Source organism: Macrotis lagotis, chromosome X, assembly GCF_037893015.1.
Source record: "Macrotis lagotis isolate mMagLag1 chromosome X, bilby.v1.9.chrom.fasta, whole genome shotgun sequence".
Classification (NCBI taxonomy): Eukaryota; Metazoa; Chordata; class Mammalia; order Peramelemorphia; family Peramelidae; genus Macrotis; species Macrotis lagotis.
In genome coordinates this window covers 563337640-563353974 of record NC_133666.1, presented here as the reverse complement: position 1 = coordinate 563353974, position 16335 = coordinate 563337640, and the positions used below count along the sequence as shown (strand labels likewise).

At 33.7% G+C, this 16335-nt stretch overlaps 1 protein-coding gene and 1 long non-coding RNA gene across 6 annotated transcripts in view; one reads left to right on the top strand and one right to left on the bottom strand.

Annotated features, from left to right (window-relative positions):
* The window catches only part of LOC141498094 (uncharacterized), a 67056-nt gene extending 55501 nt beyond the window's left edge, over positions 1-11555 (top strand). For both annotated transcript variants that reach the window (XR_012471555.1, XR_012471554.1), the window contains exons 3-4: positions 5276-5455; positions 11230-11555. This is a non-coding gene — a long non-coding RNA (uncharacterized LOC141498094). The remainder of the gene's footprint in view (positions 1-5275; positions 5456-11229) is intronic.
* The window catches only part of OXR1 (oxidation resistance 1), a 567726-nt gene that overhangs the window by 311736 nt on the left and 239655 nt on the right, over positions 1-16335 (bottom strand). The gene's annotated exons all lie outside the window — the stretch shown is intronic.

The window sequence follows — 16335 nt, the reverse complement described above, 5'->3', positions numbered from 1 at the left end:
TCCCAAATCTGCAAAAGGAAGCTAGTTATTTCCTTATGAACCTGAGGCTATTATGTACTCAAAAAAATTTTGCAGAATCAAACTTTTACTCAAAAGATAACAAACCATTTTGAAACTGTCATTCTTTTCTTTATACTCAAAAAAGGATTCACAGGAAATGATTATGTAAAAATTTGGGGACAATTTTTAATATTGTTTATAATTTCACCAGGGCAGCTAGATGACTCAGTGGATAGAGTGCCAAGTCTAGAGTAAGGAAGACTCATCTTTCTGAGTTCAAATTTGACCTCAGATACTTAATCCTGTTTCCCTCAGTTTCCTCATGTGTGTAGCTAGAGAAGGAAATAGCAAATCCCTTCAATATTGCCAAGAAAACCCCAATTGGAGTCACAAGAAGTTGGACATGACTGAAATTGTGTGTGTGTGTGTATATATATATATATATATATATATATATATATATATACACATGCATATATATATATCACATGAACATTATATTTTAAATGTTTTTCTCATATTTTTATGCATATCACTATGAAACCAAAATCAGTCAAATTCTACAAATATTCAATAAGTGGTATACTGTAAGGACATACTGGAGGGAGATATAAAGATGAAAAATGCCCAGTCTCTTATCCTAGTTTATGGAAAATAAAACATGTACACAAAGAGAAGTAATCAAAGGTTCTCACAGGATCAAAAATCTAGTCCTCTGTTCTGGAATGATCTGAGAAAGATGATATCACTTGCAGATATGAGAAAGAAACAGAAAAAGGTTGCATGTAAGAGGTGGCACCTAAGCTGGGTCTTGAAGAAAGAAGTGAATTGTGAAAGAAATGAGGAAGAAATGTTAATAGACTGAAAAAATAAGAAGGAAAGATGAAATACTACCTACCAATATACTGAAGCATGTACTACATTCAAAGTGTTGTCCTATGTGAAGTGGAAGAGAGAAAAAAGAAAGGAGAAGACTGAGCTCTTGCTCTTCAGAGGAATCTACTGAGCATAACAGCCTCAAATATGAAAGATAAGTGGTGTAGGAAGATAATTGATATTAGAAGACAGTACATAATAAGCTAAAGGTATAGTCCAACTTGTTAGCAGTGGGTAGATATATTATTCACAGGGTTATTGTTTGTCCTTCATTCTCAAAGAAGATCATGACATCAGGGAGGTAATGCCATGACATGCAAATGAATTAGATTTAAATGAGGGGGATGCTGTATAAAGACCCCAGACTCACTCTCTCCTCCAGAGTCATCTGGGTCCAGAGGCCAGCTAAGGATCAAGAAGACTGGAGATGGTCCTAGATGCAATGACTTTTTAAAGCTAGATGTTTTCCAAGTCCCCCCAGTTCCCGGAGTGCTCTAACTTCTCTCTTCTATCACTTAGAATCCCTGATTCTCCTTAAAATTTAACTCAAATACTGCTTTCTATATGGAGAATTTCTTGATGCCCCCAACCACCCTCCATTGTCAACTAGTTCACATATAAACTAGATTCAGGGAGAGCTTCACATAACTGGGATCTTGCTCTGACCCCTAGAAACCTTTGAAAGTATACATGAATTTCATAACTTTGGGATTCTCAAACTTAATAAAGTTTCATTAAGCTTACATCATCCTTCCTGTGCAATATATTATTAAGTCACCCTAAAACCTGTATATGAGAACAATTCCTAAATACAAACGTAAGCTAAACAAGTAAAAAAGAGAAATAGCACAATTTTCATAAGTGAAATAAATGCCTCATTTATATAATCACTTAGATACATAAATATTCATATTATTATGCTATACCAATGGATTATAAAGGACAACAAAAAAGGGCTATAGTACCCAAAGATAAAATGAGATATGTATAAAACATTCTGCAAACCTGAAAGTGGCTTATAAATGCTCGCTAACATTATTATTATTATTATCTGTACCATGAAGGGAATCACTAAATAATCTCTAAGGAAGCCCCTTTAAGCTCCTACATTCTCTGAATCAAATTAAACCTTTATTTTTAGTACTTCTTTATAAAGCCTTAATAAAGACGTAAGAAGGTCCATGTTTATTTTTTAGATCCTGTGGCTTGAATAGATTTAGGAAAGGATGGCTTTGAGGATCTTTACAGAAAGCCAATACATTAGTAAGCTTTATTTCTTTGTCACAGGTGGCTCAGAAATCTTGAAGGTTAAAGCTGAGAGGGTATAGATGTGCTTAATTTCCCAGAAGAAAACCAGTCTGAAACATAGGGAGCAACTTCCATCAACATTAACTAAATATAGCACAGGAAAGCAGAGGCAATTAGAGGTTTGTGAGGGAATGAACATCTCTTCAATTTTATAAAACTGGTGCCTCCATCTTGTAGCCTCAAATAGCTGTCAGGTTTATTTCCATTTAGTGTTATGTATATTTTCCTCCTGATAGATTTAATTTGATTCAGAGAACCTAGGAGTTGAAAGGGCACTCCTTAGAGATTATTTAGTGATTCCCTTCATGGTACAGATAATAAAAGTTAGCTAGTACTTATAAAATATATTAAGGTTTGCAAAGGATTTTACATACACTATCTCATTTTATCTTCTCAAAAACCCTGGAGGGTTCATGCTAATGAGAATCACAATGGAATTTATTCAAGGTCAATCAATTCATCAATAAACAGTTATTAAGGATCTACTCTTCCAGGCATAGTGATATGCACAGATGATAAAAAAAGTAGCAAAAGACAGTTCCTGTCCTCAAAGAGCTCACAAGTTAAAGATCATAGAGTTAGCAAGTTGAAATGCAGGAACAGAACTGGGGAATCTGGCCCTGCAGAGGACTATTAGAAATAGAATGGTCTTGTGCCTGCTCTAATTGGTGAGGTTTTCAAGGTTAAAGATCATACTCTTTCTTATACTTCTTTGTATCTAATTCCAACACACACACACACACACACAGCCCTCACCCCTTCTCCCCTTATATACAGCAGACATTTAATAACGAATTATTGACTACTTCTTCTAGACTTCTCCACACTTTGCATAGTACTTATTCCCTTAAATGTTTAATAGTATTTTGAGTATAAGTCCCTGGAGCCAACTATATCCTTTACCAATAGAGAAACTGAATTAACTAGAAATTACATGGAGAAGGGAAGAGAAGCTCTCTTCTACATGGCTTGGAATAGTCCCCAAACTAGACCAGGAATATCAAAATATCTTGTTTTCTAATAACAGAAACTGAGGAAAGGTTAGTGTTACAGAATATCCTCAAATTCAATTCAAATCAATCAAACCAGAATTTATTGAAGTTACTTTGGGCTAGGGAACCATGCCAGGTGTGGAGATCCTAAGACACAATTAAACCACTCTCTAACCTCAAGGGACCTATGTTCCATTTGTTTCCACAGAAGGGGGGGATAGGCTTAGGTAGCCTAGCTCAGGTAGATTTACTCTACTGTAATCATACCCTACCAACCTGAGACAATATGATAAACACAAAATGGAATGAAGATCTGAAAAGTGCCCCAAAAGGATTTTCTAGAGGTCTTGGGCCTAGCCTCAGTATGGATAATTCCAGAGTTGGTTGAGTATGTTTCAGACAGATCCTTCTCACGCCAGAGAGCTTCTAAGCAACTCAAGGTTTAAGGAAGAGAAAGAAAAGGATTATCAATGTGAAGAATTCCTATTGTGAAAAGGATCTTCACCAATGCAGATCAAGAAAGTATCCATAATTTTTAGCCTCAAAGAGTTTACTGGAGTACTAAGAGGTTATAGAAGGTCACACATCCTATATGTTTTAGAGGCAGGACATAAAACTCCAAGTTTTCCTAATGACAAAACTGACACTCCATCCTATACACTATACTGTCCCCTGTGATAATAATACCCTTCAAATTTATAGGCCTTGGGAAATTCACTTCCCATCTCTGGTCCTCAATTTTTATTGAACTAAAAGATTTTTAAGATCCCATTTAGTTTATCATTTATATAATTTTGTGATTATTCTTTCACCTTAGCATAGTGCATTGCCCATAACTTCATTTTTTTGAGTTTATACTGTATAGATCAGTTGAAAATATGCTTTAAAATGACTCATTTTCTGGGTTAATAGAAGACAGGAAGGAAACAACAGCACAAAAAGAAATGAAAAAATAGCATAGATTATGCATATTAATTCCAACCCAGAACAAAAGCATTTAGTTGAACCAGTTGTGTGACTAGAATATATTGCTAGGTATTTATTTTATTTTTATGTTCTGGCTAGTAATCGCCTCTGTCAAATCTATGAAAGAAAATCCTGTGTGAGAACCCTTAGTTCATAAAAGGGAGAGCCTGGAAAATTCTGAAATAAATGTGTTGCCTTTCTTTTGTAGTATGCAGCAGACTCAGTTTTAAAAGATGAGAAATTCTACATTTGGATCCTAATGTCTAGCAGATAAACAAGGTCAGCCAAAGTGGGAATGACTTTCTTTTTATATGCTTGACCCTCTTAGGGCAAAAGATCTTTTATCTCAGCTAGAAAACCAGCTGATAAGATTGAGGCTTAGTTTTATTGAAAACCACCTGGTCTAAAAGTAAATGAGTTGAGCAATATATTTGGTTGAGCTGGGTGGTCAACTAGCAAGGCTAAGCCTCTTCCAGAAACGAGTGATACAGATCTTCTTTCCCATCATAGTAATTACTCTGCTACTTTGGCTAGAGTTGTATTAACAATGTGGCATTTTAATCAGCATGATAGCTCAATTATCACTAGAGAAGCACTAGATCCAAGAAGAAATTTTAACAGCCCTTTAACAGTCACTCTCAAACTCTTGAAAAGGAAAGTCAATTGTGCTTTTAAAACTACTATGAAATTTTCAATAAGCAATAAAAGATGGAATCCAAATGAACTGCACATGCAGTTCTCATTAGTTTTACTGGTTGCCCTGACTCCCAGACTATATAGACCATGCCTTTGAAATTCTAACCATTTTCCCTCTAGAAGTGTCTTTCTTGAGTCACCCTGTCCAAATAGGTGAATAAAATTTCTGGACCACAGTTTCATGAAAGTCCTAGCCATGCTCCTATTCCTAGGTTATCCTTATAATTTTCTGGAGCTTTGGGCCTCTTTCCTGCTTACCACATCATTATACATCTCGCCCATTAGAAAGAACTTAAGCTCCTTCGAAGCAGGGATAGTCTGATTTTTTTCTTTTGTATCCCCAATGTTTAGCACAATTCTGGTCACAGATTGTGTTTTTTTTCATTCATTCATTCATTCATTCATCATCATTCATTCTCACTAATTCATAATTTCAGACTTCATTTGAGTCACATGGATGGTATGGTAACCATACTATATTGAGGAGAATTTGTGAATGTGGAAGATACAAGAATTGGTGGTTGAAGATGACAGTTTGGAGCCAGAGGAGAGAGATCAGGACTGAAGACCTAGATTTTGGAGTCTGTCACTAGCTTATGGCTGAAGTTTGAAGTCATGTAAGTAAATGAAATTGCTAAAGGAAAGCATATTTAGAGAGAAGCAATATCATCCACTATCTTCTCCTATCTAGTCAGAAAGGAAGAAGTTTTTCTTATTTAACTAGTGGAAAGAGTTGGACTATCTGATTTCCAGGAAAGGGTATCTAAAGGTAACAAAAAGTAGGTTTGATTTAGTTTTTCTTTTCTAAAACTTTATTGGGGAAAAGAGGACTATCACAAAAAGTGATACTTACCACTGAGTGGCTTCTCAATTAGCATAGTACCTCTCCTAGAATCTACAACTTTATAGATCATCTAGTTTCAATACTTCATCTTTCAAATGAGGAAAATGAGGCTCAGAAGGGTGCTGAGTTGTCCAAGGTCACATAGCTGGTGAGTAAGGATATGAGTCTGAATTTAAAACCAGATCTTCTAACTTTAAAATTCTGTGTCATTACCAATCAACCACGCTTCATGGAATGTCCCCCAGATTCTGAAGTAAGATTTCAATGTGTCCTTAGACACTTCTTTTTTATTTGAAGATCATAAAATTAGTTTAAAAGGTTATTTTTCCCTAGAGGAATTTGCAGACTGTCTTTTTATCAGTTTTTACCAAACTTGGCATTGTATTTAGATAAAATGACTATTCAAGGTTCTTTTCATTCTTTATACAGCATATGATGGAAACTAAAAAGCTAGGTGAAATAAGCATATTACTGACCCAGGAACCTAAAAAATGCTTCTTTTTTTTTGATGATGATGATGAAATAAAAGGTCAATGATTAGTACTGTTATTAGAATAGACATGGAATAAAATTGGCTCTTCTCAATATGAAACAGCTGCTTGAGATGTCTGCAAAATTGTTTTAAATCATTGTTTCATAAGATTTTTTTTCAGTCTCCCAAAGAAAAAAGTATCTATCAATATTCTGCACAGAAGATTGGAGCCATTTTGAAATATTTATTTTCTATAACTTAGATCTTTAAATCATAGATTTAAAGCTGAAAGGAATCAGCTAGGTCTCTGGAAGGGAATGAATGACCATTTGGTCTATTGTGCTCAAATGACTAGTTAGAAAATGGATGTTCAAAAAGATTGTGACTACCATTGAGGAGGCCAGCATGATAATTCATTCCAGAGAAAAAAGAAAAAACTCAACTCTCATTTTGCTCTTATGTCTTTGTCAGAGAGACAGACAGACCTTTGGATTGGGAAGGACAAAATGAAAATGGGTAATACGGGGCTGATGCTCAGGAGATATAAAAACACAGTAAGAGTGCAACTAGTTATCTTGAATGAGTTCTTATGATAAGGGCTAAAGTAACTACATCATAGAGTACTAAAAACATATGATGAATGAATGAATATGATTGCTTAGTCACTATCAGCAATATTTAAAAGTTAATGTATTGGGGGCGGCTAGGTGGCGTAATGGATAAAGCACCAGCCTTGGAGTCAGGAGTACCTGGGTTCAAATCTGGGCTCAGACACTTAATAATTACCTAGCTGTGTGGCCTTGGGAAAGCCACTTAACCCCATTTGCCTTGCAAAAGGAAAACTAAAAAAAAAAGTTAATGTATTGAGAAAGGCCATTCATTGTTCCATTTTTTTTAAAGGGAAGAGAAGAGAAGAACTTACAAACTTTAAGTAATTGAACTTAACTTAGATTACTGATAAAAATCTAGAAGGAACATTGAGAAAAAGAAATGTTATAAATAGTTAGCAATACTTAATTGAAGCAAATTTCATTGCTATTTTTGCTAAGGTCACTAGCTTAGAGGAAAGATGTAGCTAAGAAAATTATTTAGCTAGATTTTTAGCAAAGCAGCTGAAGTTTCATATGTCATTCTTATGAGTGAAATCAAGATGTATAAACCAGATAATGGTTCAGTTTATTGGATCTAGTTGAATGACCAGACTCAGAGAATAGTTATTAATAGTTTGATATCAACTGAAAAGGAAGACTCTAGTGGAGATTTGTTCTTGGTACCATGCATATTTTTAGTTTGTTTTGAGACTTGAATTTTTTAACTTAGGCTAGAATTTCAGAGGCCATAGATTATGGGCACACATATTTTGACCTATTCTATTTCTGATTGGGATCAGTTTTCCCCCTTTAGGCCTAATTCCTCTTATTTGCTCTTAGTGACTCATAACTTGGTACTGAATTTAGTATAGATACTCAATGGGTTTTAGCACTACTGTTGTACAGACTCCCAAGCCCAGATGAGCCACCAGCTTCAGCCTCCCCCAAAGATAGGGATCACAGGTGTCTACCACAATGCTCAACTGGTCCCTGTGGTTTGCCATTTTTATAAATATCTTAGACAGAGATACACTGTAGATGGAATTTTTAACAAATATGCAATTGATTCAAAGCTAAATCATGATCAAAAAAGATCTTAGACTATGACACTGAGCCAAATACAAGATTACATTTAAAAGGAACAAATGCAAATTCTTACAATTTGGGTAAAAATGTAAGTCATTTTCCCAAGTACAAGATGGGCAAAGTGTAATTAGAGAGTAGTTTGCCCAAAGAGGCAAAAATTTATTAGATCAATAAGCTCAATATGTGTCAGCAGCATTCTATGATAGCCAAAAAGCCAAAGTCATCTTAGGCTGCATTAATGGGATCATATGTTAGGTGTGGTTTCAGAAAAATCTGGAATGAAAAATAAAGTAAGTATAAACAGAACACTGTACAAAGGAAGGACAGTATTCTAACAATCAACTAATCAAATGTGAAAGACTTAGCCACTCTAATAAATATAATGATCCAAGACATTTCAAAAGATCCATGATGAAAAATACTATCTTCAGAAAAAGAACTCTGAGTCCAGATTGAAGACTATTTTTCACTTACTTTATTTTTCTTTCTTTCTCTTTGAAACACAGCTAATATGGAAATATGTTTTACATGACTTTACAGGTATAATGGGGAAGGAATAGAATCTGAAACTAGTTTTAAAAATGAATGTTAAATAATAATTTTTTTAAAATATGGTGATATCAGAGATGGATATGGAAGGAGTTTTTGAGGCCATCTAACCCAACCCCTTCATTTTACATATCTCCAGTGAGGTTATTTGTTCAAGTAATACAGATAGAGAGTGGCTAAGGTATGATTAAAAACCAAGTCTGATGTCTCCAGGTCTAGCACATAGCATGTCCTTTTAGTGTACAGGATTGTGATGTGATAATTTTACTGTTTTCTGACCTTCTCAATCTTTATCTGGAATATTAGTTCTATTCTGGGTGCCTCATTTTAGGGAGGGCATTGATATGATATGGAATACAAAGAGAATGGAAGCTAGGATGACAAAAGGAAAATATATCATATAATAATTATTTGAAGGACCTGAAAATATTTAACCTGGAGAAGAGGAAAGGATATAATGGCCAATTCAAATATCTTCAGATCTACCATATGGAAGAGGGAATAGACTTTTTGCTTGAACTCAAAGGGAACAATTGGGACTAATGGGTAGACATGACTGAGGGGACAATTTAGGCTTTCTAAAGGGAAAGTTAGAAGTATTCCAAAGTGAAAGTGAATATTACAATTAGAAAATTAGAAATATTCCAAAGTAATCACTTGTTTTTTTAGGCTTTTTTTATAAGGCAAATGGGGTTAAGTGGCTTGCCTAAGGCTGCACAGCTAGGTAATTTCACTCTTTTTCTTTTTAGGCTTTTTAAAAAAAAATTTTTAATTTTTTTTCAAAGTAATCACTTTTGAGGAATGTGGTAGAAGAGATTTTTTTTCCTTCAGGTATGAGTTGAAATAGTTATTCTTGGAAATCTTTTTCAACTCTGAGATCCTGGAATTTATTAGAAATACCTCAACTCTGTAACCATGAGTAAATTCTTTAACTTCCCTCATTTCAGCTTCATTATAAATAAAACAGATATAATAATATTTACCCTAAGACATGTTAAAGGCAGGGTGTGTCCAGGCACATGCTAATACCTATACCCAACACCTTCACTTTTTCACTATTCACTTTCTTCATAATCTATTCAACCTATGTTACCTCCAAACCATTCTAAAGAAACTGCTCTTTCAAAAAGTCACTAATGACCTCGTTTTGAATAAGTGAAATAACTTTTAATTTTGTTCGTCATTAACACTATAGTCACCCATTCTTCCCAAATACTTCTCCCTTGATTTCTGAGGTCATACTCTTAGTGTTCTCACTAACCTTTTTATTTCAATAGCTTACTGTGCCTTTCCTAATCATTTAAAATATATTCAAACCTCATTTCTTTATGTTTTTATTAGTTCCTTTGATATTCTTGAATTTTTGTTTTTTGAAATTAATTTTGTTATTTTTTTCTAATTTAGTAAGATACATTTTTGGTAATTTAATTGGGATGGCAGTGAATAAATAATAGTTTAGGTAAAATTGTCATTTTTTATTTCTTTTATTTCTTAAGTTCAGAATAAAATAAGTAAACTTTAAAAAAAATATATTCTACTATAGCCAGTTGCTACTGGATTCTATTTCTAGTTCCTTTAGGAATTGGTTCCAATATAATCATATTCATAGGCAGGAGGTATGATCCTAAACTCATGTCCCTCATCTAGGATTTCCTTTTTGAGCATAACATACTAATATTCTTATATTTCAGTCATATAAAAGAACCCCTACTCTAGGCAAACAATGGTTAGGAAAACAAATATCATATAGAATAATCCACTAAAATGTGTTTAAACCCTTTTAATATTATATATATATATTATTTAATTTTAAATTTTTTTGTTATTATGATCCTAACAATCATTAAAAACACAAAACTTCAGAAATATACCAAACTCCCCCTCAAATTTTTCCATTAAATAGATACAAGATAACATTAGAAATTAAGTTACAATTATTAAATTTTGAGCATTACTTTTCACGGTGGATTTTTTAAGAGCTAGGATCAGATCTTCTAATGCCTTATAGTATAAGCTGTGAATAATCAATAAAAATCATGAATTGATAAATCAGTGGAAAATCTTCATCATCATCATTAATTTAAATAATAATTTTAAGATCACTACAAAAGACATCAACAGAGGGATATATAACTAGAAAGATTAGCCAACCATGCAGCAAAGGTGAGGAATTGATAGCTATGTGTTGTGAGGGTCCAAGAAGAAATCTTCTGGCATTCAGATTGGACACTATGGAACATTTATTGGAAGACATGGGTGAGAGTTATAAAAAAAAATCAGAAAGCACAGCTAGCTATATAGTGAGCTATTACAGAACCATCACAATACTGAAATTCATGGTTAATGAAGCATTTTCCTCACAACAATTTTGTCAGGTAAAAACCATTTTATAAATGAAGGAATGGAAACAGAGAAACAAAGTGACCTGCACAGGATCATCAACAATGAAAGTAAGGACTAGAATTTGAAATGTGATCCTTCTATTTTTAAGTCTAGTGTTTTCCAAGTTTCACCAATTTGCTTCTGTTTAAATATCAATTATGTTATTATGTAGATCTTTTTCCTAAGCATGCGTTTATGTTTACTTGTGACTGTCATTTTATTCTAGAAAAATTCCTATCATGAACAATTGAAAGAAATAAATAACTGAGGCCAACATAGGTAAAAAAAATGGACTGCCACCTCAAATACTAAGTTTCTTTTCTGAATGTATTTCTCCTCTTCATTCATAATAGCACAGTACTTGACAGATGGATAAGACCTCAAAGGCCATCTATTTCAATTCACCTCATGGTTCCTTGCCACTTTTTTTTATTAACCTTGCCTTTTCTCTTTTTGCCTTAACCCTAGATTCAATCCATTCTGGCTCAACCTTCATCTCAGCTTTCACAGTCTGAACTAAAATCATCATGGATACTAGGAAGACCCTAGAAGACAATCCATGGAGATACAATAGTCCCTTTCCACCCTGAGTGGGAGGACTATGCTTAAAATGTTGACATTTGGTCATTCTGTCTTTACTACAAAGTCACTAAAAATATATGTTGTTTTCCACGTGTGTAACTGTAAAATGATTTGAATTCATCGATTAAAAACATCTCTTAAGGTATAATAAAATTATGACTACTGTATAGAGTACTATTTGTTGTTAGCTGCTAGTTACTAGCCTGGGTTTTATAAAACTGAGGCCACAGTAGCTTTCAGATTAAAGTGATTCCAAGATGTTACCAAATTCATACAGAACTATCATCTTAGGGTTAGGGATTAAATCTATGATTTCACTAAACAATTATTCAAATGAGGATAGTCATATATTTAAATATGACTTCTAATAGTTGGAAATTAGCCATGTTGGTGATTTAATTGGATTTGTCACTAACTACATGACTTTCAGCAAGTTTCTTAAAGTTTAGTTTCCATACCAATAAAATACAATTAGACTATATGATCTCTAAGGTCTTTTCCAGATGTAAAAATCTTTGATACTTAGATATAGCATGACTTCACTTTATCTCTTTGCATCTGGTTGGATTACCTAGTTTAGTGCTACCATCACACCAAGGTCATAAGTTAAATGTCTACATGTTTTGCACCATTTTATAGCCTCTGGATACAGACATCTAGAAAAAGTCAGCTATTTCCCATTATTTGTCCTTAGTCATATGCAGAATGGGAGTGAAAGTCTATACAGGATTATAAATTTATTGCCTTAATTAGAAAATAACTTATTGCATAAATTCTACTGAATTAATCAGTAACACATTTGCATATAAAAGATATCATTAATTACTGAATTAATATTTTAATCTCTATATAAATATTATGAAGACAATACTAAAATCTTACTAAACATTTTTCATAATCCAAGAAACTGGGGCAAACATCAATTGAACTGGCAACAAAAAAGATAAACTGTTAAGGCAAGAATTTGTTTTTATCATCAACTTTTATGTCTGTAATGCTGACAATTTGAATGAATTTCAATTGTAATCACATCTAGAATAGAGGACCTTAGAAATGAGCTCCAGTTCTGCTTCCCATATATATGGGTTGTGTGTGATCCCAAGCAATTCTTTGCTAATGACATCACAGATCCAGAGCTGCCTCCCCTACCTTGCCATAGGACATTGGAAAAACAGGGATTTATAATAACATTGAGTTGACACAAATTTATTTGTGGTTGCAGGACACAGATGCTTATTTAATGCTGGAATGTATAAATTGTACCCATATTTCTAGTATTAAATTGGTGAAAACAATTTCATCTGGGAAATTGGCAAATAACATTTCTAAATAGAAAAGATGCTGGGGATTTTTTCACTCACATAAAGCCACTTGGAATTCAACTTACTTAGAAAAGCTGGTGAAGGAAAACAAGTTTATATTTATGACAATATAAAAGTCTTCATCATCCTTTCTGCAAAGCAACTCATTTCATTTTAATTTTTTCCACATCTTTTCAGCTTCTTTTTTTTCTCCTCTAAGTCTCAGTCATTTGTTTCAAGGTGCTTTGCAAAAGATATTCTTCATATTTAGAATTCACTCCCTCCTCATATCTCTTTTTAGAATTTTATCTCCCATCAAAACTCAGTTCAGGTGCTGGTCTCCATGGCAAAACTTTCCTAAATGCCCCCAAATAATAATGATTTCTTCTTCAAACTGTTCATCTCTGTTATAGTTCACATCTTTCTTCCCCCTACCAAGGAATGCAAGCTTCTTGAGGGCAGGAATTTTTGTCTTCTCTCTAGGATTTGAGTACCTTGCACATATTGTTGTTCAGTCATTTCAGTTACGTTCAACATTTTGTGACCCTTGGGGTTTTCTTGGCAAAGATACTGGAGTGGTTTGCAATTTTCTTCTCCAGCTCATTTTACAGACAAAGAAGCCAAGGTAAATAGGGTTAAGTGATTTGACCAGGGTCACATAGTAAGTGTCTGAGGCTAGATTTAAACTCAGTGAGGAAATTAAGGCAAAGAGGGTTAAGTGACTTGCCCAGGGTCACACAGCCAGTAACTGTCTGAGGCCAGATTTGAACTCAGGAAGTTTAATCTTCCTGACTCTGGGTCTGGCACTCTATCTATCTCACCACCTCACTAGCCCCTTACAAATGTAGTAGCTACTTAATAAATGTTTGTTGAACTGAATTATAAATTCATTATTCTGAGTTTTCTCGATATACACTCTCATGTTTTCCTCTCAGTCTCTGAATTGAAGGACTTTATAAGTACAGATTTGAATCTCTTCTCCTTGAAACACGAATCCTCATTATTATATCCCTGATAAATGATTAGTAGTACCTCCTAAAGAACTCCAAAGCTGAGGAACTAAATTCCTTGAAAAATAAGACACTGTTTGAGGAAAACTCTACTATTCAGTAGTAATAAAAACTAGCCTTTGAGGTTTTCAAAGTGCTTTCTTTATGTTAACTTATTAGATCTTCACAACCACCCTGGAAAGCAAGTGCTGTTATTATTTCAATTTTACAAACAGGAAAACTAAGGCAGAAGTTAACTAAGGCTAGGACATGAGGCTAAATTTGAAACCATGCCTTCCTGGATTCAGATGCAATATTGGCTGCATCTGCATTAATGACACAGTGGTGAAAGATTAAGCAGCAGTAATTTAAGTTCATGAAAGATCCACCAAAGAACTTTCCAAATTTCCATATTTCAATCCTAAACTCAAAGTGTTAAAACATTTAAGACTTCATTATGATTTAAATATACTTTAAAACATACATACATTCATACATACATACATATATACATACATATACACAAAAGTAGCATTTTACAGTGAAAGAACTTTAAATTTGAAGTCAGGAGTCCTAGATATATTTTGTGTCGTTGTGTGTAAAAACTCAAAATAATCCATTTTTACCTCTCATGATCCCTTCTATCTTATTTTGTCATAAATTGTTCCCTTATCCACAGATTTGATAGTTATTTTTTCCCATAGTCCCCTAATTTACTTATCACCATTTATGTCTAGTCATTTACACATTTTGACCTTATTTTGGTATATGGAGTGATATGTTGGTTTATGATTAGTTTTCATCAAAATGCATTCTAATTTTTCTAGCTATTTTTGTCAAATAGAGAGTTCTTTTCCCCAAATCTTAGATATTTGGATTTGTCAAACACTAGATTACTTTGAGATCTGAATTTTTGTTTCAACACACTCACTATCAAATTGGAAAATCTTGGACAGTTTACTTCAACATCTTGAATTTTGCTTTCTTCAATTACGAAGTAAGGAGGTTAGTTAAATTATCTTGAATATCTCTTTTATGTCTAATATTTAATGAATACTAGTAAAAGGAGGCTCAATTGCTGCCCACTGTCAATCATACTCTGTTCAATGTTTATCCTTTGGTTATATCTTCCCAACTGTGAAGGCATTCATTATATCAGTCATAGATGCCAAGGCATTTCATAAAGACTCAGTAGTTAACAGATTTATTAATTTTGAGTTTAAACTGACCTTCCATACATTCATGCAATTGATCCAGGACTATCTTCTTTTCCCAAAGTTTACAATCTCGTGAGGGAGAGATAAGCCATATAGCTTAAAAATATCTCTTTTTTTTGGCCAGGGGTAGGAACCAGGGAACATTCATTCCAATAACAAAAACACTGAATCTCTGAATTGGAGCTTCTGTCTGAACAAAAATCTCCATAGTACCTCTGACAAATGGTCATCCACTTTATGACTGAATATCTCTAGTGAAGAAGAAATCTACTGCCATACCCTCCCCATATACACAGTCTATGACTGAAATTTTTTGCAATAAAATTTATAGTCCTTCAATCAGAGATTAACATAACTATGGTGGTTATACTCATTAGCAGCAACAGAGCCTAGAGAATAAAACAATAAATGAGAGGCAACATTTTGTTGTTATGAAGACATATTATCCTTACATATATATATATATATATTAATCTCTAGCAAGATGAATTTGTCTAATATTCATGGAACCCTGAAGAGTATCTTGTATGTATGTGTAATAAATGCTTATTGAATTTAATTATTGAGTAATTGGCAGACTCCAACAAATCAGTTTCTGGGCCTTAGTTCTACTACCTTTAAGTACTTTACTTCCTGATTGTTTTTGTACTTCTTTCTACAAATTTCCCAACAATTTAATGTTAACAAATCATTTTCTTTAATAATTTAGACTTCAAAAGAAGAAATGTTTCTTATGGATGTGAATTCTTTTGTGGCTACAGTTAACTCAAAATACAGAAAAGTCAAGGACTGTGACAGTGCTCAAAACATGGAGGCAATAACAACTCCTACAGCATCCTCCTACTCAGCAAGCCAATTCCATAACAAAAACACTGTACTATCACCCTTTACATCTAGTATGAAAAAACTATAATTATTTACATTCCCAGTAAAATCGCAAGTTCACCTTTAAATCAAATTAGAGAATTGAATTCCTTTTTTAGGAGTCTCTTTACAACCATTTTAAATTTAACTGAATTCAATAAAATATTATTAAATGTATATGCAAGTAACGAGTACTAGTGATATAAAGACAAAAATTCCATAATTCTTGACCTCAAAGAATACATAGCATAGATAAACATCTCTGTCAATTATTACTATAATGCCTGTAGTATATAAGGCTAGCTACTAGACAGCTAGGTGGCAAAATGGATAAAGTGCTGGCCCAGGATTCAGGAGGACCTGAATTCAAATCCAACCTCAGACACTTACTAAGTTGTGTGATGTCAGAAAGTCACTTAACACTGATTGCCTCACAACCAGGGCCATCTCCAGTTGTCTTGATCCATATCTGGCCACTGAACCCCAATGGTTCTGAAGGGCATAGTAACTTATCACAGCACCCTCTTATGGGATACTTGTCATGGTATCACCTCCATGTTGTCATGGTTTTCTTTGAGAATAAAGAACAACAACATAATGCTAAGTCATTATACTACAATA